This window comes from Megascapheus bottae, chromosome 9 (assembly GCF_031878675.1).
Source record: "Megascapheus bottae isolate mThoBot1 chromosome 9, mThoBot2.hap1, whole genome shotgun sequence".
Lineage (NCBI taxonomy): Eukaryota > Metazoa > Chordata > Mammalia > Rodentia > Geomyidae > Megascapheus > Megascapheus bottae.
The window spans coordinates 37,275,325-37,299,939 of NC_143517.1; positions in this window are offsets into that span (position 1 = coordinate 37,275,325).

Genomic DNA, 24,615 nt, shown 5'->3' on the forward strand with positions numbered 1-24,615 from the left:
TTCCTCTGGGCTACTGCAAGGGTGACCTGAGGGGATTGTCATCAAACACACACCCAGGCAGCTTAAGCTGTGATTGTAGATGGCCACAAGTACTGAGCACACCCCACCCCACCCCCAGTGACAAGTGTGTACTTTCTTGTACACATCTATTCTATAACCATGCCACCATCTCCCACTCCACCTGGATGGCTATCTAAACCAGCCTTACACCAGAGACATCTCTGGCTGACAAACTTCTCTTGTTTGGAGCCATGAGGGGTATCAGAGTTCATTTTCTCTGTCAGCAAGTAGAAAAACTCCACTATCATCAAGACAAGAATGGTCTGCTCTTCTGCCTCATGGCTTCAAAAGCTGAGTTCTCTAAGAGATCCAAGAGAAGCCTTCCTAGAGTGAGGAAGGGCTGCATCCTGGCATGACAGCACTGGAGGAGTCATGACCCTTCTATCCTTTACTCAACTCCAAGCTTCTTCATAGCATAGGAGCCTTCCATTGCTTGAAGAAATAAAGTGAGAAACTTCAGAAATATAGACACTTCTGGTCTATGGCCATACCACCCTGAACGTGCCCAAGCTCATCTGATCTCGGAAGCTAAGCAGAGTCGGGCCTGGTTTGTACTTGGATGGGAAAAATATAGACACTTCTGATTCAAAAACAAAGGGGGTTAACATAAGGCCAATTCACTACCCTTGTGAAGTTCATTTCTGGTATCTTTAGTGACATTAAAACAGTGGAGTTCCAAGGTATGTTTGACAAATACATAAATGAAGGCCTTCTTCCTTGTGATTCTTCAAAGCTATAAGTAGATTTGTTCTTATACATATATGAATAAAAGGTACAATATTATAAAATCAAATATATCTAAAGAGTTTTCCAGGTATGTCACTATTTTCTCCTTCCCTTTCCCCCTCCCCCCTCTCCCTCTTCCTTCCTTCCTTCTTCCTTTCCTTTCCTTTCCTTACAGTAGCACGGAGCAATAACATTATTTGACCCCATTGGTTTATCAGCCCATCATTAGTATTCTGAAATGTTTACAGATTCTGAATAGAGATGCAGAAACTGTTCCCTGATCCTGCAACACATGATAGCAAGACTTGGATAGACAGAAGAGACTCTGTCCAAAAATGGAATATGGTCCAATTGTAATAATTTAGTTCTAATTTTAATACACAAGATGATTGACAGCAGTGGCATTCAATAGCTTTCTTCAATTTTATATTGGGGCCTAATACAAATATACTTACTATCAGTGGGAAAAGTGGCTAAGAAAATCATGTCTATAGAGGATTCCTAAACCCCTGGTCCATGTGGATATTTCTACCAGATCTCAGGGAACCCAGGCTATAAATCCCTACTAAAGGGTCCACTGGGTGCCATTTTGCCCTCGACTGACAGAGAAATTGAGGGCCTAGAAGGTAAGTTTACAAATACAAGTTCATATAAGCTATTTAGAAATGAATCTGAGGAAACTCAATCTTGGGCTGAATGAAATTTTGACTTGGATCATTACCTGGCTGTGGAAGTGCCTCCCCCAACCCTTGTAAAATCTCATGTTGTGAATAGATTGGTCCCTGACTGGTGTATGAAATTTTTGAGAAATGATTTGATCATGAAGGCTCTGATATCTTAAGTAGATTAATCAATTGATGGGCTCATAATTTGACAGTGGTATTGGGAGATGGCAGAAACTGGAAGAAGTAGATCCATGGAGGTGATATATATATATATATATATATATATATATATATATATATATATATATATATATATCTCCCTATCTGCCACTCTCTCACCATGAGGTGAATAACTTTTCTCCAATATATCTGTCTTCCAAGGTTCTTCTCACTAATTCCCAGAAACAGTGGAGCCAGAGAACCACAGACCAAAATCTCTGAAACTATGAATCAAAAATAAATACTTCTTCCCTTTAATTTTTTTCATGTCAGATATGCTGTCACAATAGTAAAAAGATGTTGGAGTCCTTCTCGGATATCTAGGAGGGGGGTAAGATGGCGACGGAGCCCACAAATAATCCCGGGAACACAGACTCCGGAGACCAGACTCTCCAGGCAGATCTAACTTTATTTTACAAAACGTGCTCTCTAAATACAGATGGAGCAATGGCTGCCAAGTCATCAAGTAGGTACATCTCTGAATGCGACAGTCAGCCAATGGTGTCCTGAGACTCGCCCACTTGCTCCAGGCGGGTGGGGCCAGGCGCCCTCTGGCTCCTGACTGCTTGCCTCACTGAGTGTTTAGTGCTGAAGCACAGGCAGCAAGCAGCAGGCTGCCCCCACAAAAAGATACCTTTCCTCAAACAGAAAGTCAACACTGAGAAATCTGGAACTTGATTTATAATAAAGCCTCCTAAATCTTGCCTATAACTGTGCCTGTTCCTTGTAAATATATTTAACTGTACAAAAAAAAAAGACCCCTTTGCTGGGTGTGGTGGCTCCTGCCTGTAATCCTAGCTACTCAGTAGGCTCAGATCTGAAGATTGTGGTTCAAAACCAGCCCCAGCACTAAAGAGAGACTCTTATCTCCAATAAATCACTAGAAAATGGGAAGTGGGGCTGTGGCTCCAGGGGTGGGGTCATAGCCATGAGTTGAAGAGTTCAGGGACAATGCCCAGGCCCAGGGTCTAAGCCCCATGACCCACAAAAAAATGAATAAATAAAATAAACCTGTGGAAAGGAAAGAGAGGGTTTGATGGCTTATATTTTGATTCTTTTTTTATTTCATTATTTTTCAGTCTTTTCACGTAATATGGCCTTGACCTGGATTCATAGCTTCTTGAGTTGGATTTTTAACATGGGCCTACCACTGGTGGCTCACACCTGTAATCCTAGCTATTCAGGAAGCTGAAATCTGAAGATTATGGTTCAAATGAAGCCAGCTTAGGAAGGAAAGTCTATGAAACTCTTACTTCCAAGTAACTATCAAGAAAGCCAGAACTGGAGTTGTGGCTCAAATAATAAAACTCTCACCTTATCACAAAAGCTCAGGGACAGTACCTAGGCCTTGAGTTCAAGTCCCAAGACTAGCAAACAAACAAAAACACCTACCATGGAAAGCAAGAAAGACAGGATCTTTACTGAAATGAATCAGTGGGATTATTTGGGTAAGGCCATATTCGTAGTACTGTAAGCTAGCTTTCCAGCACCATTTGAAACATCGCCAATTCACTTATCACTAATATGCTCCCTAAGAACAAGCCTTTCCTCTCTATTACTGTCATCTTGCCAAAAGCATTATATTGCCACAGCCAGTGACAAGATGGGATGAGCTAGACGTATACATTAATTGTATTCTGAAGCCTACCATAAATTTACTGCTGTGAATCTGGATGGGGAGATTAAACTGCATTTAAGAACATTTAACCATCCCCCCCCCATAAATGCTTGAGTATAAAATAATGGTTTGTGTAGGACAGAAAGAGGATGACATGGGATGATTCTGATTTACGTTGTTTGCATGCAGGGTCTCTGCTTCTCAGAGGGAGGAGAGAAACCTTCCTTCCACATAATATACAGAAACATATTCAATATCCTGTTGACAGTGAACATTCCCTGAACATGTCATGGGCCAGACTATTTTAGGGATACCTAGTTACATAAGCAAATATTAGGGTTTAAAGAAGAGATTAAGAGGATGGTGGGAAAATTACATGTATGGAAGCCAACTGTAAAGTAAACTTAGGGCAATTATATAATTTATTGTCCACACTGACATATTCGTTAACACTGTGTTAGGATAGCAGGTATAAACTGGAACTATCCTCTCAATATAGGAAGTGTAGATGCTCTAGCCAGTTGTTTTGAGCAGAAGGAATTGATGTCACAAAGAAAGCTTTTCTACTAAGGTCATAAATTAAAGAGGAGATACTGTATTCATTTTTTAGGGTTTGTTGTAGCAAAATGGCACAGGTGGCTTCAACAACAGATATTTATTTTTCTACAATTCTGAGAGCCAGGGATCCAATACTATGGTGACAGAAGGGCTGACTTACTCTAAGGCCTCGCTCTATGAATTATAGTTAACCATCTCAACCTCACATGGTACCTTCTCCTGGTACCTGTGAGGGAGAATTGTCAAGACCCCAATCCTCTTTTTCTGTAATGATGCCATCCATATTTGATTAGGGCATACCTTAACAGGTTCAGTTTTCCCTCAATTACCTCTTTACCCCCAATAACTTCTCCAGATACAGTCACATTATGGGATATCAACATATTAATGTTGGGAAGATAAAATCCAGCCCATAAGACACACTGCTCTTTTTTCATTATTGTAATGTACAGAGGGGTTACAGTTATATTCGTCAGGTAGTAGGTACATTACTTCTCACATGCTTATGTCCCCATTTCCCTCCCTCCAGCACCTCCCAATCATCTTGTTTTCCCCCCTTCCCTTTCCTATTTCAAAAAACAAATAAATATATATACAATATGCCAGGTAACCAAGTCAGATAATGTAACAATATGAGATTAACCAAAGGGCAACAAAAGAGAAGAGAAATAACAGTACATTAAAAATAGCAATCACATGATATAAAGCTCTTGTTTCCACATCCTAGAGATCCTTTTATTTAGGCTCATCATATATAGTCTTATGTATCTAGGTTTTGAGCTATTGTAATCTTCTGTTAGAACAATCTTAGATGTGTACTAATCATTACAAATGAGGGAAATCATTGAGCCTCTGTTCCTTTGGGTCTGGCTTACTTCAGTTAATATGATTGTTTCCAAGTCTTTCCATTTCCTTTCAAATGGGGTGATGTCATTCTTTCTGAAGGCAGCATAGAATTCCATTGAAGACACACTGATCTTAAAGACCATTGATGCATGAAGGCCAATACCTTCAAAAATGATTAGACCTTACAAATAAAAAGTTCAATGAGTCCAAGACAGTGAGATTGTCACATTTATCAGGTAGTGATTATTTGAGGCTGTGGTTACAAGCCAGTGAGGCACGCGGGGGCTGAGTTTCACAAGTAAGATTGGCAGTAAAGTGTACAGGATCTCACTGAGACAGTAGGATATTAACAAGTGGGGTAGGTTTAGGAAATTTCTTGCTGTGTCTGGGGCTGATCTCTAGTTAAGGATAATAGGGGAAGACTATGATAGTCCCGAGGCACAGACTGAAAGAATGAGAGCAAGCAGGGGAAAGCTATTTACTATGTAGAAGTCTTAGAAGACCTATGACTATCAACTCTCCATTTGTCACTAGCTATATAGAATTAGATACCTGTCTGGTAATGTCACCTCCTCAGGCTTTAGTTTTCTCATCTTTGTGAAAGGTGCATGCCTGCTAGGTCAAGGTTTAAGGTACAGACATTCCGATGTTAGCATTTCCCCATATAGTTTACTGGCAATTAAACCCTGCACCATTCCAAAGGTCAAGTTGTTGTCAACTCCCTCTTGTCTTCATTTCTTTCCCCTCCCTCTTCTGCCACTCAGAATTACATGGGAGGCAATGGGCTCATTCTCTCTCTGTCTCTGTCTCTCCCTGTCTCTGTCTCTGTCTCTCTCTCTCCCTCTGTCTTTTCCTCTCTTTCTCTCTCACACATCATAATTATGACCACTAATTTTAGTTAGGTATTGAGGCTAGCTGCATTTTAAATTCATGTATTGTTATTGTAGAGGTGATGTGTGGAGGGGTTATGGTTACATAAGTCAGATAAAGGGTACATTTTATTTTGAACAATGTCACCCCTTCCCTCACTTTTTCCCAAATTTTCCCCTCTCACCCCAACCCTCAAGTTCATTTTCAACATAGAGTCTGGGTTAGCTTTCTTGCCAGTGACCAGATGACATTTTGAGAATAAAGATCTAGATGGGTTTGCATGGGCTAGGAAGGGTTTTCAATCTCATTTAAAAGACAAGATCCACTTACACGGACAAATAAAATCTCTCAGTAAGTAATATATTGTGCTATAACTGTGCTCCATTCCTTGGGTTTCTTCATTTTGTGAGCTGGGCATTGGGTTTTCCAAATTCAAACGGAAGAAGTAAGTGACGGCCAAAGAAAAGGGCATGGCATTAATGGCTAGCTGAATCAGTTGAGCTCAACATCAGTAACCCTCCAACTTGGCGGCAGGTCACCTAGAAAATATTTCCATCACCTCAGGTTGCTACTTCTTCCAGAAGAGAATGGTATCCTGGTCATCATTTCTACCATAATCCAAAACAACAGGACATTCAGAAAAAAAATGGACAAGCTAAAAAAAAAGTCTTCCCAAAGCACCAAACTTTTTCATGGAATATTGGGAGGTTTAAAAACCAAGGCAGTCTCTTCTCTGGAGACAGAAGGTCAAGCAGATGACTGTTAAAAGCTCAGTCCAGGTTTGGATAAGGATGATGAAAATCTTGACAGTAAAAGCATTGAAGTCTGTGTGAGACTTCATGGGTAAGGAATGAGTGTCCGTGTGTGTGTGTGTGTGTGTGTGTGTGTGTGTGTGTGTGTGTGTGTGTGTGTTTAAAGAGAGAATATAATTTTCTCTCCTGGATTTACTGTAAAACCATTTACAGAAAAATTTAGGTGAGGAGGGGAAGCCTTGGAAGAAGAGATCATTTTATGTAGTAAATAACTCTAGCCATAAGCCTGGCATGCATCCTGCTTGTCAGAAGGATTGGAGAAACCCACCAAGCACAAAGAGCATTATACTGTATTGGAGCTAAGTCGCAGAACAAAAATATGGCTAGGAGGATCTTCATAGTTTGTCTCTAACATGAAGGATGGAAAGAAGAGACAATGATGACCACCAACAGTGGATAGAGCAAAAAAAAATGTAAGTAAATATGGCACTCTGAGAAGATAGATGGTGTATAGAATCCCAAAGCACTCAGATTCACTTTAGAGGCTGCAGGTGATGATTCCAGTTGATTCATGGCTACAGATCTTAAGGGCAAAAGAGCCTGGTTAGCTAGAGATGGGATGGAGGCAGAAAGAAAGGCCTCTCCAGCTGGGAAAACAAAAGATGTTTGGGATGATGTTGATGAAAGCTGTTTTTTAAAGTGAGAGGTACAGAGAGAGTGTAAAAGGAAGGCAGCTGGAGCTTTTCCAGGTCTGCTAATGATGCATGGAGCTGCTGACACAGCAGTTTATCCAGCCAGTGCAAGAGAGAGCTGCCTGGGGGACCTGCCCTTTCTCTTAGGACTGGACGCTAAGAGTCCAGGGCAGGGGAGGCTTTACCATTTGGTATATAAGACTTTTTTGAGCTCTAATTTAAATGCTTACCATTGGGATATACTTAACTCAAACTTAGTTTAATTTTTCCCTTTTCAGGCTTCATCCCCCCAAGCAGGTATTTTGTTTCTAAGATCAGAAATCAACAGGGGAGAAGACGTTAGTCTGGGTTATAAAATGAAATGAAACGCCTCTTTTTTTTTTTTTCATCATCCTTTACAAAAGTGCTTGGAAGCTTTGTTCATGACGCTGAGAAACGATGCAAAATACTCCACCACGTGTCAATTATTTGCCCATCCCAGGAAGCACAGAAAGTCTGGGTCTTGGTAATTGCATCTCTCAAGTTGTGAGGTTGTAGTGATGTGTAATATAAAACAGTGAATATGATGAAGCATTGCATGCAAACCTCTCCTTTCTCCATGGTGCCTCTCCGTGGGAGCAAGATGACCTGCACCACTAAGTCAGCACACAGTAATGGTGTTTGAATGTATAAATACAGTAGGAGATTCCACACCACCTTCTTTTCACTGCCTGGATACAATCTCTGACACTTTCTTAACCTAATTTCCGTAAGGGGAGCTTACCACCTCTGGGAGGGGTTCCTTCCACGTTCAAACGGGAATATGTGCTAGGTTCAACATTTGACCAAGGTTCTCAGAAGTAAGAACCGCCAGGCTGCTATGTTGCTCTCTGCAGCTTGTCCTCCAGTCTATGAGGCCTTCCTATTACTAACCCGCATCCACAGCTAAGCTCTTGCCATGCTATTAGGTTCTAATGGAGAAATTATGAACACATGTTAGTGGCTGGCCTCCTTGTGCGAGAAAGCTGTATGGGTAGCACAGTGTCTTGAGGTGAGACCTTGGGAAGAATTTTTACAGGCCAAACTGTTACTAAAGGGAGGGATGGTGTATGGAGAATGTCCTCTTCACAACATCTTTGGGAATTTTACTGACTTAAATGCCCCTATGAGAGCTCTGTAAGGAAATAGTTTAGTTGCTGTTTCTCCCATCAATCAAATTCTGCCCACCAGAAGAAAGATAGTCCTAGAGATCAATTCTATCCAGGGCCAGAAAGCCACCATCATGAGACAAACCTGTTCCAGTGCTGGCTTTCATAAGTCCCTGGGAGCTAAAAATGTCTTTTACTTGTGTTAGTGGTTAAAAAAATTAATAGAATACTGTTTCGTGACATGTAAAAATTACATGAAATTCAAATGTCCATGTTCATAAATAAAATAAAGTTTCCTTGGAAAACAGCCATACTCAACCCTGTTGTCCATGCTTGATGTGACATGAGAAGTGGAGAGCTGAGAGCAGTAACAGAGACCATATGGTCCTCAAAGCTGAAAGTATTTTCTGTCTTGACTCTAATGGAAAAGTTTGCTGACCTTCTTCGATGTCTAGCCTCCCCACATCTTCCTGGTCATATTTTCTTAAGTTCAAGAGCAGTCTTTTTTGTTTACTCAAACCTATATCCTCAGCTTATTCTTTACAATGCTTTTATGTGGACTCCAGAGAATACTATACTAGACTTTACACAGATTCTTTTCTCATTGTACTAGCATTTGAACTCAGGAATTTGTACCTTTCTAGGAAGGTATTTATCATTTGAGCAACACACTCCTTCTTGCTGTAGTTATTTTTCAAGTGGAGGCTGCTTGGACCACCATCCTCCTATTGACACTTGTCACCAACTAGGATGACAGACACCTGCCATTAGGTCTAATTTTGTTGATTAAGATAACGATCTTATAAACTTTTTGCCCAGGTGGGCCTTGAACTACAGTCCTCTTGATCTCTTCTTCTCAAGTGGATAGGATTACAAGCATGAACCATTGTACTAAATTTAGAGCAGATACTAGATTCCTAATTAAAGCAGATAGCTAATAATTCATTATAAGAATAAGATAACAGGACTTTCAGAACTCAACTACTGTGGTCTTTTTTTAACTGAAACAGTATAGTACAGGAAAAATTTTTCTCAAACATATGAACATAGCTATCACCTCTAGATGAGATCTAGGCTCCAACAGCCTGTGCTACGGTTCTCAGCTTTGTGGTTTGTTATCACAGAGACAAATATGCTAATATCAGCCATGAGACCATTGCTTATTAAGGGCAATCTTCTTGATTATAAGCAACCACTGGTTAATACATCAGTTAGAGAGGGAGGTTGTTTTTGTTTTAATCCTAGGACAAGAATCTAGTTAGAAAAACTGGGCTGGGCACCAGTGGCTCTGCTTATAATTCTAGTTTCTCAGGAGGCTGAGATCTGAGGATTGTGGTTTGAACCCAATCTTGGTAAGAAATCTGTGAGATTCTTTAATTCAACACCAAAAGTAAGAAGAAAGAGGAGGAGGAAGAGGAGAGGAAGGAAGGAAGGAGAAGGAGGAAGAAGAAGAAAGGAAAAAAGGAAGGCGAAACAGCGCGCGCATGCAAGAGAGAGAGAGGGGGGGAAGGGAGGGAGGGAGGGAGGGAGGAAGGAAGGAAGGAAGGGAGGGAGGGAGGGAGGGAGGGAGGCAAGCAGGCAGGCAAGCCAGGAGCTGTGGTTCAAGTGGAAAAGTGCCAGCCTTGAGCAAAAATGATCAGGGCCAGAGCCAGGGCCACTGAATTCAAGCCTCAAGACACACATACACACACCACCACCACCACTACCACCGCCACCACCACCATCAACAACAACAAACAAGTTAGAAAGAGGTTTCATTCCATGCCCACATAGCATTCCAACCAAAGCCATTATTTCTGTCAGCATGGAAGAGAAGAACCACTGTGAAGTCTTGTGCAACTTCTCTTTTCTAAGCATCATCAAATCCAATATGGAGGAAACATGGGCAGGAGATGTATGTCTGCTAGCTTGTTTCTCCCATTTTATTCTTTTTCCAAAATATCTAGTCCTTGTTTTAAAGCTGCAAACCTTGTCTTGAATATCACAGACATAAGTTAAAGCCATTACTGAGACCCTAAAGGGCTACCATTCTTACAAAGAGCCCAGCATTCCTGACCAGAGTCCAGCCAGGCTAAAAAAGAGAATGGAAAGAAACAATCTGAAGTAACTCCAGAAAAGGTATCAAGAAACATCTCCTATAGATGCATCTCAACCTCAAGAGGAATTTCAAACCCTCAAACCCTGAAGAGAAAGAATTCTGTAGTGACCTATGGGTCAAGAATATGAATTAGAGCATGGTACCTGGGGTAAAACTTGTGGTGCGGGAAGCAATGATGTCCAAAGCTCTTCCGCCTGTCTGGCTGGCTGTCAGCAGAGCTCCCCTTGCAGCCTCTCTTTTGTCCCTTTGCTTTTAGGAAAATTATTTAGTTGTCTTTCTCGATCTCTCTGTGAAGCTGCTGTGATAAAAGAAGAAAGATGAGTCCTCATATCTCAACTGTGATCCAAACTAATAAAGAAAGGTAACAGACAGATATTTTGTAAAAATGTTCCATTTAGCAATAGCTGACAAGATAAATATTGAGATAACAGTGTTTGAACACCGAATCCTCAACAATAAGGAGTTGAGTAAAGCCTTGATATGTTACCTAAACGTCCAAAGAATCATGTCCACTCTTAAAGAACAAGCTTTCTTTCTTCTTAGGGAGAGTAAGGTCTGCCTATACATTTCTCTTTATGCATTTTTATTGTCTAACAAAGGTCATATACAGAAGGGTTACAGTTATATAAGTCAAATAAGGAGTACATTTCTTTTTGGACAATGTCACCTCTTCCTTTACTCTCTCAATTTTTCCCTCCCATCTCTACCTACAATTTATGTTCTTCATTTTCAACCTATTGCCTAGTGAGTACCACTGCTGCATTCGTTCACCCTTTGTCCCTTTATTTCTGTGCTCCCTTTCCTTCCAGGAAAGGAACAGATAAAGGAACAAATAAGACAAAAGGAAAAGAAAGCAAAAACACAAATAAAGAACTAAAGCTCTTGTTTTCTTTTTTCTGGAGTTCATTCTGATTTCATACGATCAGATGCACATAGGTATTATGTCTTTGTGTTCCTCTCTTAAGAATATCCTCCATGAAACTGCTCAGAGATCTGGATATCAGAGATCTGGATAATATATCATGTCCCACTGTATTTTTTTAAATCAAACAGTATGTTTACTGACTCCTAGATTTATAGGAATATTCTAGCTACCACAAATGAGGGAAAGCATACAATCTATGTTTCTCTGGGTTTGCTTTATTTCATTTAATACAATTTTTCCAAGTCTTTCCATTTCCTTACTAATGGTACAAGCTCATTCTTTCTGATTGATGAGTAGAATTCCATTGTGTTATATATACCATATATATATATATATATATATATATATATATATATATATATACCACTGAAGCTACCTGTACATTTCTTTTAATTCTCCTTAAAACTGAAAGGCTTGAACTCTCTTTCATTTACCATTGATTGAGTTTGGGTGAGAGATACAACAATGTTCCAAGATTAAATAGAAGAAGAACTGATATGAGAAGAAAGGACATTTGAAGACATTTTACGTTATTTTCAAAATTATTTCTTATATGTTTTTTTTCTATTATCTTTTGTTGAGGAGAAGGATTTCATTGTTATATCTCCATGAGAAGACATTTTAAAATAACAAAATCTTGTGACAGGTGGAAACCAGTGGTTTATATCTCTGATCCTAGCTATTCTCCAATTAACCAGTTTAAAAAACAGGCTAGAAGTATGGCTCAAGTGGTAGAGCACCAGCTATGAGCAAGAAATTTGAGTGAGCATAAGGCCTTGAGTTCAAGACGTGGTTAGACATTCCTGCACTACTTAATGGTGACCAACATACATATACCTACACCATATGACTCAGGTATATAGTAGGCTTGTACCAAATAGGTTTTTACAATATACATAATAGGTTTATATGTTATACCTAACAATGCATTCCTCAGAATGCATCTCATTGTTAAATGATATATGACTATACATACTTGTACCTTGCTTTATTATCTTTCATTATTGGTAAAAGATAATGCATTTAATAATTATATCCTATTTAGACAAGTTTCTACATGTTTTATCAATATCATTTTATGATAATAATAGAGTGCTTTCCAATTGATGAAATTTCTTTTTGTTACATGTTCCTATATTTTTATCTGATTAAGAAAATAGAGCTCCCCTATGACCCAGCAATTCCACTACTTGGCATTTACCCAATCATCCAGAAACAAGGACAGACTAAATCCACCAGCACAATAATGTTCATTGCAGCACTATTTACCATAGCAAAGATATGCAACCAACCTAGATGTCCCTCAGTTGATGAATGTATCAACAAGATGTGGTATTTGTACACAATGGAATTCTATGCTGCTGTCAGAAAGAATGACATCGCCACATTTGTTAGGAAATGGAAAGACTTTGAAAAAATCATATGAAGTGAAGTAAGCCAGACTCAAAGGAACTTAGGCTCAATGGTTTCCCTCATTTGTCATAATCAGTAGAAACCTTGGGCTCTCATAGCAGAGATTTGCAATAGAGCAAAACCTTGATACAAAAGGCCATATAGTAGGATGCTAAATGAAAGGATCTCTAGGATATAGAAACCTAAGCCATATAATGAATGATTGTTGTTCTTAAGGTACTATGTTATCTCTCATCTCTTTTGCTGTCCCTTGGTTATCTCATATTGTTACAGTATCTCACTTTATTACCTGATTTATCAGCTATATTTGTATTTGGTTATTTGAAATTGGATAGGGAATGGGGGAAAACAAGATGAGGGTGGGGATGGGGGGGAGGGAAGTGGAGACCAAGACATGTGAAAGGGTATCAATGTATGTGAATTAATGCACCTTCTATCTGAAAAATATCATGTAACCCTTCTATTAATTAAAATAAAAAATATATGAAAAAAAGAAGGAAAAGTATTAATGAAAGTGGTGCTGTGGTTCAAGTGGTAGACCAATAGCCTTGAACTAAAGAACTCAGGGACAGCACCCAGGCTCAGAGTTCCAGCCCTACAATCCATAAAGACAAAACAAAATTAAAAGAAAACATTAAATTCTCATTACTTTAATATGCCATAATTATATTATGCTTCTACAAATAAGTGTTTTCTACTATTCCTAGCAGGAGTTTATTATATATTTGGGAAGAATCTGAATAACTTATTTCAACTTAACAAAGGATATTGGATCAATAACATTTATTATGTAATCTTGGATCTCCACAAAGAATACGGTAAACTAGTAAAAAGATGTCAAAGTGTAATTGTTCTAAAGCTAGCTTCTGACACTCATTAGCAGTAGGACCTTGGACTAGTCCCTTTGCATTGACAGGTGTAATTTTACACATCTCTAAAATGACTGGATGAAGGCCAACCATAGTGGTTCACATCTGTAATCCCAGCTCCACAGGAAGTAGGCCCTGAGTTCAAGTCCCAAGACTGGCAAAAAAAATTTTCTGCGAAACCTTACAAAAGAAAATAATTAACTTTTTTTTTTTTTTTTGCCAATCCTGGGTTTGAGCTCAGAGCCTGAGCACCTTCCTTGGACTTTCTCAAAGCTAGAGCTCTAGCACTTGAGCCTTAGCACCACTTCCGGATTTTTCCCATGTATGTGGTACTGAGGAATCGAACTTGGACCTAAGCAAGCAAGCACTCTACCACTAGGCCAAACTCACGGCCAAATAATTAACATTTCTAAGAAAACAGTATTTCAGAGTTACCAAACAGATGTCAAGGTAATGTTCTTCTTCATACCGGAGTTCTGGCCAATTAAAAAGAAAAAATGATGAAATTAGAGAATTATACTTGTGCCAGTTTGTTGAAGTCATGGTTCAAGGAAACAGCTTACATTGGATGCTAAAACCATGAGGTGAAACTTAATAATGGAGGGATCAGGTTGAGTTGGTACCAATAACAATTCTACATGTCAAAATATAATGTGATAGGAAATGCGTAGCACAACTTCTTGTCTGAATCTAATAGGGTCTGCAGATCTAACTACCAATTTGCAGGAAAGACAGGAAACAGGAGAATCAAGTTAAAGAATATTAGGAAGAAATAACAATCCAAATCCAGGATATAAGAGAAATGACCAGAAATAGAACAAATGACCTGCTCTTTCCAGGAAATCAACAACTTAAAAAGGAGCAGAGATAAACCTTCTGAATAAGAGAGATCTGTGTCTGGGACATGATAAATTGTATAGGTCTCTAGGCATTCAAACACAGTGAGAGCAAAGGAAGATATTCTTAGGAGAGGAACACAAAGGCACAATACATATGTGCACCTGGTCACACAAAATAATATTTATTGGATTAAGCTCTAGGAAATGTAAACAAGAGATTTTATTCTTTGTTGCTGCTTTTGTTTTCTTTTCCTTTCGTCTTATTTGATTGTTGTAAGGGGTCACAGAAGTGGTGAGACTAAGAATGAACAAATGCAGTAGCGGTTCTAGATACCATGCTGAAGATGAATTATACAATTTTCAGTGGGGAGGGGAGGAGAAAACTGGAAGAGAGTGAGGCAAGGAGTAACACTGTTAAAAAAAAATGGAGTCTTTATATCTGACTTATATAACTGCAACCCTTCTGTACATCACCTTCATAGTAACAACAAAAATTGCATGAAGAAAAAAAAAGAGGTGTGTGTAAATGTTTCAATTGTGAATCCTCACTCAATTATTTTAAAGAGTTTTATGTGGAAGAGGTTTGTAACAACTGCAGAAATTCAAATATAGAATACCTGTTCTATGATATTGAAGACTATTTTATAAGGACATGGTAGCAATAAAATTTATAAGCTATAGCTATACATGAACTTGCACCAGTTCTCTGAATACTTCAACCTGGGAGAATCCATTAGTAATTTTCCAGCACTATCATCTTGACTAATAATCTTCTGAGAAGGGCTTCTATTGACACTGTTTTAACTACTTGAAATAAAACTAAGGATTAGGAATAAATTCAGTTTGTATCTGTCAAAGTGACTTGACTGAACACAAGTTTAGTTTTCTTATTTAACAGTTATTGCCAGATCTTATTTAAGAGACACCATTAGAACTGATGTCCATATATTACCCCTTGAACCTCCTATGGTTGCTACCAGTGGGAGAACCATCATGTCGATGTTGGAGATAGAAGTATGAAGATGGGTATGGTTGGCTACGGCTGTGAACGTCAATGAAATCAAACCCTGCCCAGGAATGCCCTCAGCATATGACAATGAGACCTATTGGCTCTGCCATGTACAACCCCATCCTGAGGCTGGAGAATAGCTTCTCCAGGGACAGCCAAGCCTTCTGTTTGCAACTGATACTAAAAAGCTGGCATGTTCCCTTTGAGGACATGGTGTACTGTGGTCTCAATAGGAAGAATACACAGGTCTGGAGAGCAGGAGGAGAAAGGAAGGGCATCTCAAATGACAAGAACCCCTAGTTACCTTCATGGGGAGTTTGAGCTACTCAGACTTTGTACCTCTAGAAGGTCCAGGTTGTGAGAACATCCATCCACAGGTATGTGGTAAGGGCTCCATTGAACCTAAAGCTAAGACCGGCTTTCCCTTTAGGCTACTTATGGCAGCAGGCCAGCAGGTGCAGGATGGGTTACCATACCAGACTGAGCAATTCACCCTGATCATGAAGAAGAGGCAGGACTTCTCGTTCCTGATGTAGAAAAGACGGATTAGGGTATCAATGTGTGGGAATTAAGGCACCATTTATCTGGCAAATATCATGTAACCCTTCTATTAATTACAATAAAAATATATTAAAAAAAAGAAAAGACAGATTATACTGAGAAGTATAGCCTTGCACTGTAAGTGAGCAAGCAATGCTGGGAAAGGGAATGGTGAAGGTTTACACGTCACTCTCACCTCATTTAGATTACACTAGCAGAAAGTGAAGCCAACAGGTAAGGGAAATGAGACATAAAAGGGAAAGAGATTTTTAAAAAAGCAGATCTAATCTAAAGACCTGCTGCAGCAACCTCTTCCTGCTAATCCTCTTTTTTCAAGCTTTTCTGTAAAATATCACAGCCAGAATCTAGAGGGAATTGGGTGTGACTGGAGGGGATGTAATGTGATGAGTAAACAGATCTGACTACTGTACTGAAAGGTTAAGGGGAAAGAGGTGGCCATAAGAGTAATAGTAGCTAATAGGGCAAGAAATGAGCAATATCCATGAAACAACCCCATTCGTAGGAGCTGCACTGGGCATTGTAGCCTGAGTATCTATTCTTCAGTTTCTTGTGAGAATGAATTCCAGGGATAAAATTTAATAGTCAATATGAACGAAGACAAGTCATTTAAATTTAGAAATGTTTAAAAGTTCTAAAAACAAATCAGAACCAATGTCTGCTTTCTTGTAAATCTCCAAAGGAGAACTGAAGCTGACTGAACTGTAAATCATTTAGAAAACTAGAAAGGGCCGGGAGTTTGGCCTAGTGGTTAAAGTGCTTGCCTAGCATGCATGAAGACCCAGGTTCGATTCCTCGGTACCACATACATAGAAAAAAGCCGGAAGTGGTGCTGAGGCTAAAGTGGTAGAGCTCTAGCCTTGAGAAAGTCCAAGGACAGTGCTCAGGCCCTGAGCTCAAGCCCAGGAGTAGCAAAAAAAAAAAAATTCAAGAAAACTATAAATAAAGTGTGATGGGTCATTGTCTCAGTTGAAATGGAATATTACATCTGATGTGCAGGCTAAAGGCAAGATCAATTTCTGACATACCCAATTAGATACATATAACATATATATGTAACACAATTATAAAATATATAATGTAATATACATACTATCTACAATTATATATAATTGGATATGCCAGATGTATATGAACTCATATATATGTGATTAAAATTAACAATGAAATTTTTTCTGATTGTTTTGGGAGATTTGTTTTTCCCCTTTGCTTTTCTGAGAGCACATGAGAATATGAGCAGAATGAGGACACTGTTCACGAAACATCTTATTTCGAAACATTCAAATGTAAAATTGGATCAAACAGAGCTCAAGTTTGGAAGGCAAAGAACATGAGAATGTTTAGAGTATCCAGTGTCTTTCCACAAAAACCGTCTCTTTCCTCATGAGGTCTTTTGATATCTTGCCCTGGAAAACCAACACACATTATTGTACAACTTGCTAATGTGTGCCTACCACTCTGTGAGAAGCTGGCAAAGTAGAGCGAAGAAATAATACTGGTTTTAAGGGAAAAAAACAAGGTCACTGCATTACAATTTTTCTTTTTGTCAGGTTTTAGTACTCATCATTTTTCTAAGATTGAGTTTCTTTTATACTTCAACCCTGGAGGAGAAAACTTTGTGTCACTTTGTGTCACTTCTTTCTTGTATCCGTCTCAAGATCTTAATAGCTAAACCATCAAATAGAAGTCCTGAAGATCAAGTTTTTTGAAGCTACCAGGCCTCAAATTTTACTTCCCAGGAGTATTTTACAGAGCCTTTTCAACTTTTATGTTTATAATATATAAATTTAAGGCAGGATGCGTTTATGTCTTTTATATACAGCAGAAATAAGAAATATATCAAATAAACCAATTACATTAACTACTTTCTAATTTCTACTTACTTATTTGTTCAAACAATATCCATTTGTCCAACTAACACAAGTTAAGAACTGTGCTAAGGGATGAAAATGCAAAGGCAAATATCAGCATCATTCATAAAGCTCTTAGAGCAATAGTCGAACAACTATTAGAATATTATGTGATTCGTAAATAGATATGTTCAGTTCCAAATAGGCCAACCCAGTTTCAGCCAAGTAGAAAGGGACAGAGCCCTTCAGAACCACTGAGACAGGGAGCTCTGATCTCAGATAAGTAGAGAAAATAAATCCTCACTCAACTGGGAATTACTTCTTCTGTACAACTTTTTAAATCCGTGAAAGCCAAGTTCTTCATTTCCCTCCTTATTCTCATTCCAAGGGCAGGTAACACTGTTTGCCCTGCTTTAAATCCCCCTTCAAAATGTGTTGGCATTTCATCTGGTTTTAGATAACTCCCAGTGTTTTGCTTGTTTTCAGTGCTGAGAGGAGGTGAGAGAAGGACAGGGTTGCCATTCTTTTAAGGAATTTTGCCTGTTGGTGAGAAGGGTTTCTTCCTCAATGCCATGTTCCTGTTGGGAGCCAAAGAAAGCAGCCATCAGTCTCAGCAATGTAGTCTTCTTCCACCTAGCCACATTTCTCACAATTGTCCCCACAGCATTCTTCGCACACTCACCTGTCCCTCCATTCCTGGATGCACATTCTTTTGCTTCGACAATAGATGTGGTGCTCTTTGAGACTCCATCTCATTCTAGTTATCAGTGAATTGCACGTACTACTACAGAGTCTCCCCCTTAGTCTACTATTTAGATCTCTCTGATCTTTATGTTAATTACCACTGTCCTAGAACCAGGTGTGCAAGACCATTCCAGGTAGGATGAAGAGCACAGCTGGGTTCTGGCCTTTAACTTTGAACAAGATCCGATTTCTGTAGGCCTCAATGTCACATACAAGGTGTTTATAAGGATTAACTGGAATGACAAATGTAAAGCACAGAGCATAGAGTAAACCAATAAAACATCACCATTTTATGTTTTGTGAGTGTTCCTGCTCAGAGATGGGGTGCATGTGACCCTGGCTTATGAAGTATAACCATTCACCTTCTCACTTGTCAAAAATGGGCAAAATTCTGAAGTTGAGACCGAAAAATATACATGGTTCTAGTTTTAAAGGAGCTCTCAGATCTTGTAGAATGGACACATACATACAAGAAAAAATATTGTAGTAGTAAGTTTTCATACTGTAGTAGAAATAATAGCAATGGCTTAGGAATATGCAACGTAAGAAGCCTGGAGCATTCAGTCATCCACTAGGACTAAGCCCTAAGCCAGAGCTCCAAGCAGGAGTTGTGTCCCTCTAGGTACCAGAATTTCAATGGAACTGCAACTAGCATAAGGAACCTTGCAGACAATAGGTGATCAAAGGTGTAATCTCTAGGCTATCCTGAGTGAAGTGAGGCTAGGTAAACAGAAATCATTCTAGATTCTTCTTGCAGGAAATGGAAGGTTTTAATTCAGACCTTAGACTAAGAAAACTGTTGCTGATGGTCCTATGTCCGTTGCTGGGTGCTTGGTAAGAAATGCCCATGAGATTTCACATCTACCAAATCTTGTGCATCTGTCCATTGTTGCTGAAAGAATAATACATGACTTCGACCTCTCCTCTGCGTGCAACTATACTAACCCCAATTTTCCTTTTGATACTTTGACAACTTGGGATCTTGCTAAATCAAGAGACAGAGCCCCTTCCAATTCCAGCGAATTCCTAGTAGTGGCAACCAAATGATGTGCCTTCCGCATGCACACCAAATCAATTCAGAGCTTAGCCCTTGGCCACCTCTTTTATTGAACTCTCGTGTTCTGGGCCACAGTCCACTTGCTACTGTCACTCTAGGGCCAGACAACAAACAACTAAGGATGGCTCTGCCTCCCAGAGCTGCTAAAATTGTTCAAAGTAGCCCATATTAAACTTGCTTACTCGGCTCCACCTGTTTCTTTCCACAAAAGCCACAATAACAGCTCTTGTTCTCCATCCACCCATTCTTATTGCTTCCTGACCAACCCGGGTAATTTCCTTGGCAGCCGTCCCCTGCCTGCCTGGGCATGGCATGTCTCTCCTCTTGGGACCTTTGTATTCAATTTGGCAATGACAATCACTTCTCAGTACGGTGACCTCTCCATACCTGAGTGGTTTTAACAATTGACATTTTAATAGGGTGTCTGTCAATTGGAGAAACTTCATCCATAATTAGTTGGCAGGGATTTGGTGTTGAGAATGCATTTCCCAAGCATCTGGCTACTCTATTCGAGGACACCACATGGAAAGAGAAAAATTGAGTTTGAGTTCCTGAAAATCAATTAAGCATCTGGAGTAGTGAACCTGTGCTAGAACCTTGCACGGGTGTGAGTATGACAGGCTAGCTATTCTAGACAGGGGTAAAAATAGATCCACCTGTGAGTCATTTCTTGGTGGAATGGATATGAGATGTGAAGTAGATAGAGGCATCAAGGCTCGAAGAGTTTAGTTCTGAGTGGCTATGGAGATGACTTATCACAACCAGAGTGGGAGACATCTGGGTAAGAAGCAACATAAGGAGGAGGGACAGAAGATGGATTTTAGACAATATTTTGCAGTGCCTATTGGGTAGTCAAGAGACTTAAAAATTATTTTTTGTTGTACAAAGGGGTTTCAATTCAACACACCAATTTAAGAGGACAATGCATCTCAAAGAAGGAAATTTTTAAGGATGAATTCAGTTTGGGAGAGAGATTTGAGTTGATGATACAGAATTAGCAGTCATCAAGAGAGGAAGAAAAAAGAATGAAGTCATAAATGCAATGTATATTCTTAAAAAGTAAGAAACTTAAGGGAAGGGGTGGGTTTGAGAGAGATGGGGAGAGCGATGAGAGGGGGGACATTGATCAAAATTCAATGTATTCATAAGCTACTTTGTTGAATGCTTACAACTACTTAAAGATAATTTGAAAAACAAAAGAATGAGTAGTCAGCATATTCATACATAAAGCTTTCAAGGACTTCAACAACCAAGAAGATGAATGTAGACAAAAGAAAGGATTAGATACTGGACTTAGTTGAGTCACAGTACTAGAGAGGATCTGAAGAAATCCGGAGACATCAACCTAGACTTGAGTCCATCTTAGAGAAAGCAAAAGGAATATAGAAACATTGTGAAGAGGTTTGCTGAAGGAAGCAAAAAAAAAGCGATTAGCTGAAAGCTGGCTTAAAAACAGTGAGGTGGGGCTGGGAGTTTGGCCTAGTGGTTAAAGTGCTTGCCTAGCATGCATGAAGACCTGGGTTCGATTCCTCGGTACCACATCCATACAAAAAAGCCGGAAGTGGTGCTGAGGCTCAAGTGGTAGAGCACTAGCCTTGAGAAAGTCCAAGGACAGTGCTCAGGCCCTGAGCTTAAGCCCAGGACTGGCAAAAAAAAAAAAGTGAGGTGGATTAAAAAAAAGACTTACCACGTCCTTTGAAACAGAAGGAATAATAGTGTGGCTCAGAGTTAGGGGAAGGGATACAGTACAGAGTGAAAAAAATGGGTGGTTTTAAGAGAGGAGGAAAGATAGCCCATCAGCAGGTGATGTACTGTGGGACTGTGTGCAAATGGAGGAGAAGGCTTCATCCAGAGGCATAGAGCACAAGCTAACAGTCCCAGACAGGGCAGAATATGTTGGATGGGTAGGAAGATGGTACAGAGTGATTCTGGGGAAGTTCTTCCATGACTGCTCCAGGTTCTACAGCAAAGAGGCAAGGCCACATTTTGAAGATATTGGCTTTGAATCCTGAGAGACCTAGCCTCACGCAGACTGTAAATTTGACACTAGAAAAGTGGGGTATCTTTTGCTGAACCCTGGGGATGGGCACATGGGAACCCCATATAGGAAGGCATGGAAGATTTTAAAAGCTCTGACCAATATTTTCCTGCATCTAGAGGATATGGTGCATGGAATGTTACTTAAGGCAACATGATATAGTAAGTGGGATATAATTCATATCCAGTAGATGGAGTGAATAATAAAAGTTCCTCCTGCCTCTAAATTTTCACTTTATAATGTGTTAGATTTATAGAAAATAAATTCCATAGTGAACAAAATTTAAGTCATGAAAACAGCCTAAGAAAACATGGTAGTTGCGCAAACAGAATAAGGCCTTATCCAGAATTAATTCCAAATGGATCAAAGACCTTGAGGTAAAAGCAGATACCCTGAAAACTTTACAAGAAGGAATAGGAGATACACTAGGACTCCTTGTCATAGGTCGAAACCTTCTTAGTAAAGACCCAGAAACACAACAAATTAAAGAAAGTTTGGACAAATGGGACTGCATTAAACTGCAGAGTTTCTATATGGCAAAGGACATAGCTAGCAAGTTCAATAGAAATCCCACAGAGTGGGAGAAGATCTTCACTAACCATACAATAGACAAGGGCCTCATATCTAAAATATACCTACAGCTCAAAAAATTGAATCTCTCAAAAACAAATCCTCAAAGAAATAACCATCCCATTAAAAGGTGAGCTAAAGACTTAAAAAGAGACTTCTCTGAAGATGGAATAAAAATGGTCTATCGACCCATGAAGAAATGCTCAACATCTCTAGTCATACAAGAAATACAAATCAAAACAACTTTGAGATTCCATCTCACTCCAGTTAGAATGGCCAGGATCAAGAAATCTAATAACAACAGATGCTGGCAGGATGTGTCCAGAAGAGATTGCTATTACAGCATTGGTGGGAGTATAAACTTCTTCAGTCACTCTGGAAAGCAGTATGCTGGTCCTCAAAAGACTAAACATAGAGCTCCCCTGTGACCCAGCAATTCCACTCCTTGGCATTTACCCAAATGTCCAGAAATAAGGGCATAATAAAGTTATTATCACAATGATGTTCATTGCAACATTATTTACCATAGCTAAGAAATGGAACCAACCCAGATGCCCCTCAGTAGATGAATGGATAAAGAAGATGTGATAGTTATGCACAATGGAATTCTATGCTGCCATCAGAAAGAATGACATCACCCCATTCATAAGGAAATGGAATGACTTGGAAAAAAATCATATTAAGTGAAGTAAGCTAGAACCAAAGGAACATAGACTCCATGGTTTCCCTCATTTGTAATAATTAGTACACATCTACAACTCTCCTAGCAAAGGATCGCAATAGCTCACAAAAGCTATGCACATAAAGTTATATAGGATGAGACTAAATAAAATGAACTCTAGGATATGGAAACAAGAACTTTATCTTGTGTGATTGTTTTTCTTAATGTACTATGTTATTTCTCTTCTATTTGTTTGTCTTTTGGTTAATCTCATCTTGTTACTGTATCTGACTTTATTACCTGGTATATTGAATGTACGTTTATTTATTTGAAATAGGGACGAGAAGGGGAAAAACAAGATGATTGGGAGGGGTGAGGGAGGGAAATGGAGACAAAATCATGAGAAAGGGTATCAATGTGTGAGAAGTAATGTACCCATTACCTGATGAATGTAACTGTAACCCCTCTATACATTATCCCGACAATAAAAAAAGTAGGTTTAAAAAAAAGAATGAGGCTTTAGATGCAGGCAGCATTGAAGGAGAGGAGATGCAATCTAGTTGTTATTTGCATGCAGAGGATAAAAAGAAGGAAGATGTGTTGTACACGAGGGCACTGCGTCAGTTTAATTAGAAAATGGTAGAGATCTTACTTATGATTGATTAGGCTAGGAATACAATCTGCTGGTCAAATGGCTGGTAGAGAGAAAAAGTGAATCTGACTTTAGATACATCCTCAGAATGCATTCTCCAACAAAAAAAAGGATTTTGTAGGACAGAATTTCACACACATACAGATATTTAATAATATAATGTTTCAAAGACAGAGATATTCCTGGGCATGTGTGGCTCAAACCTATAACTACCTCCTCAAGACAGTGAGATCTGAGTTCAAAGCAAGACCAGGCAGAAAAGTCCATGAGACTCTTATCTCCAAGTCCTACAAGTGGAGATGGAATTCAAGTGACAGCACATGAGCCTTGAGCAAAATAACCAAGCAACCACAGTGTCTGAGTTCAAGCTCCAGTGCTGGCACCAAAGAAAGAAAAGAAAGAAAAAGGAAAGGAAAGAAAAGGAGAGAGGGGGGGAAACATATCAATATCAATAAAGAGTAAAAGAAGAATGACTAGAGAGAATGACAGGAACCCAACAAAGTGAGTGATAACACAGAATTTTAGATCGAGATTTAGAAGATGGTTTCAGGGTAAAAATAGTTTACTAGGTAAATTAGCAAGTAAAGAAGAGCTACTGTAAAATTCCTATAGAGATTACATCTGCATAGTTACAGAAGACAATGCACACAGATTTCATTCTTTTAGAGGTTTAAATAACAGACAGTGGCTGGAATAATGGACAAAGGTCAGGCATTATTTTGCCAGTGGATGCAGCTCTGTTGGGAGGGGCTGGGGAGTTCAGAGGAACTCCTATTGCACAGAACATCTGTCACATGCTGTGTACCAGTAGCTCAGCCACTTTCTCAGATGCAACCATAGAGAGGAGTTTCTGCCTTGTGTTGTTGCTTACAGTTGCTGCTTGTGGGTTTGTAGCCAAAAAGACCAATGTGTGGCCAGACTCTTTTGCATAGTAGGCACATGTGCATCCTGCAGTGTGCCTGGCTCAGACATTCCTGATTTGCACAGCTTGTGGTGATTTTTTCCCCCTGCATTCTCAATCACTGTTAGTTTTGCTCAAAAATTGCCAACTCATTCCAATACTGCCTCTCTGGATCAGATGATTTTTATGTCAACAAAGGCGACTCTTCCATGTTTTTGTTTTGTTTTGGTTTGGATTTTTGTGGGTTGTGGGGCTTGAACTGGGCCTGGATGCTGTCCCTGAGCTCTTCAGCTCAAGG